Here is a 2,770-nt window from a genome sequence, read left to right on the forward strand (position 1 = left end):
GACGTATGCAATTTGTCATAATTTTCTGAACGTTCTTTTCGTTTCGACACATTTCACTTTCAGTTTACATCTGTTACTTCTCACTGTCTTGCCACTGTTTCAATATGAGCGAGATGCCTTCCACGACAACTTACACAGCAGAAGGGGAGGGGTAATATGGATTTGCGTAGGAGGCTTTGGAATACATTTATGACATGCATGTTTAGCTCTGGTCACCATTTCGGCTTCCTCATTTCCCTTTGCAACTTAGGACAGTGCAGTGGTGTTTCCTAAGATTTTCCTCGAATTTACATGCATGTTCAACGAAGCTACGGTTTGCTGTAATCCAGATGCTAATGAAGTGGAGGACCAAATTAATTATCCCCGAAGTTCAGTAGCACACTAGTATAACAGTACAAAACCGTCGAGGAGAAACAAATTCTGCTCTCAGAGGGCAAAAGAACGTTTGCGTTCTTCTGATTCAGTCACGGTTGATTACTTCAACAGGGAGTTGCTAAATGCGACAGAATTTTCCAAATTTGAGAAAGAAGGCATTCATGACAGTTAACACTACAAAATAACAGCGTTGCGTAGCTTCTTGAACATCTAGATTTAGCAAGTTTTGTACTTTGTTGTTGCGATAAACAAACCATGTGGTCTAATTTCATTCGCTGATAACTTATGGCTTAATGTTTGGTGTAATCTCCCCATCGAATCTGTAGTACATATCCATTGTAGGTGGGACGAAACTTTAATACTCGTAACTGCAGCAGCAGAATAATGTGCGACCTTCGGCAATCAGTGGCCACAAGTTCATATAGACCATAATTCTGTTGTGACCAAAATTTGTGATCGCTCACCTAACGTTACGAAACAGCTCTCACACAACTACTGTACTTTGATAAGAAATGAGAAATTTTTTCTTCTTAACGTCTCGCTGCTATTCCGTAGGCAGTCATGTATTCCGAATATAGGCCTACGCAGTGCTGGGGTAATAACAGACGCTATCGTGGAACAGTCTCGTGTGGTATACTTCCATTCACGTCCAAATGAATTACGTTACGCAGACTGAAAACCAATTCGTTGTGGGCCATTACAATGAATCGTGCAGCTGATGAGAAAACTAACAGGATCACGGGTTACGCTACACAATCACTGCCGAGACTGAAGCGATTAACGATACTGTCAGAGTGTCAATATCATTATTGCATGTTTGCAGACGTATTTAATGGCGCCCTTCTTTCATACTGAATATCGTTTCTTAGATACACCTTTCTCACTGCCTAATACCTACACCCATAATACACACACCTTAACTCCACCTATTATTCATTCTAACACTATGCTAACCATTTCTAAATGTTTTATCAGGAATGTAACTAACCCATATCTTCATAGCGTAAATGTTTTCGAAATTACTCCGTTCTTCGCCAGTTCTTTCCAAACCCCGCTCCACTTCGTAACTTAGCTAGCCAAATAAGTTCTTAACGCACTCCTGTTATTACTCTTTTCGAACATATGGAGACAGTTCATCATATTCCTACATTGCTGTAGTCTAAGCAGGATATTATTACGAACTACTTCCTCATTTTGAGAACAATTTTTGAAACATTAATTTTAAAAAGATCTGTTTCTTGCCAGGTGCAGCGCCCATACTTCATTCTATCAATAAAACTACTTCTTCTACACAACGTGGAGACCTAATGCAGAAAAATATGTTCGTTTGCCAAATGTAAGCAGGCTAGTGTTCGATTTCTGATCTTCTTGACATACATAGCGGTAGCTGACAAGTAGCATCCAAAGGGCCATCAATTACAAGGAAGTGTGACTTGAAATCGTTTCTTATATGCGATAAGTTAATGGTTTGCCAACAGTAAGCACAACCTGAGACTTTCCTTAAATGACGACATCCTTCACAGTGGAAACGGACTACAATGAGCATAGGTTTTCTGAGCAAAAGACGTATCTTATCACAGAATACAAAATTTGACTGGAAATCTGTCGAGGAAGTGAAACGGATACAGAATAGACTAATGAGACAAAGTACAATAAGAACAACCACAAAAAAACCGATGATGATTTATCTATGTTGACTAGCTTGTATGGCCTGCAATCAACAACATGGCATGTCAGCTGCAATTTTGTACAGGGTAATTCACAGTTACTGACAAAAACCCACTCATTAAGACGTTTAGGTTTATGTTATAAGTTTAACATAGTAAGACATAATGAGATTTTCACTCTGCAGCGGAGTGTGCACTGATATGAAACTTCTGGCAGATTAAAACTGTGTGCCCGACCGAGACTCGAACTCGGGACCTTTGCCTTTCGCGGGCAAATGCTCTACCAACTGAGCTACCGAAGCACGACTCACGCCCGGTACTCACAGCTTTACTTCTGCCAGTATCCGTCTCCAACCTTCCAAACTTTACAGAAGCTCTCCTGCGAATCTTGCAGAACTAGCACTCCTGAAAGAAAGGATATTGCGGAGACATGGCTTAGCCACAGCCTGGCGGATGAGATTCGAGTCTCGGTCGGGCACACAGTTTTAATCTGCCAGGAAGTTTAATAGTAAGACATATATTACAGTTAGAAATTGTGTCATGCATGAAAATACCCAGAGTGTATTCAGCCTGTGTTTGAGAATGACAGCACTGAGCGAGTTCCAACAAACTTTGAACATAATTTCAAATGTTTGTTATACTTTTTCTCGCTGACACCCCAACAAAGTGATGAAAAGATTATGTGAATTCAAGTTTGTGTTGTGTGGACATTGGACTACGGGTAGTCT

The 2,770-nt window shown here is 40.4% G+C and overlaps 1 non-coding gene across 1 annotated transcript; it reads right to left on the reverse strand.

The window, feature by feature from the left end:
- Window positions 1-2,270: 2,270 nt before the first annotated feature.
- Trnas-cga (transfer RNA serine (anticodon CGA)) lies at window positions 2,271-2,345 on the reverse strand. The gene has a single exon. It is a non-coding gene; the product is annotated as a tRNA-Ser (tRNA).
- Between the last annotated feature and the right edge of the window lie 425 nt (window positions 2,346-2,770).

This window comes from Schistocerca gregaria, chromosome 10 (genome assembly GCF_023897955.1).
Source record: "Schistocerca gregaria isolate iqSchGreg1 chromosome 10, iqSchGreg1.2, whole genome shotgun sequence".
Taxonomy (NCBI): Eukaryota; Metazoa; Arthropoda; class Insecta; order Orthoptera; family Acrididae; genus Schistocerca; species Schistocerca gregaria.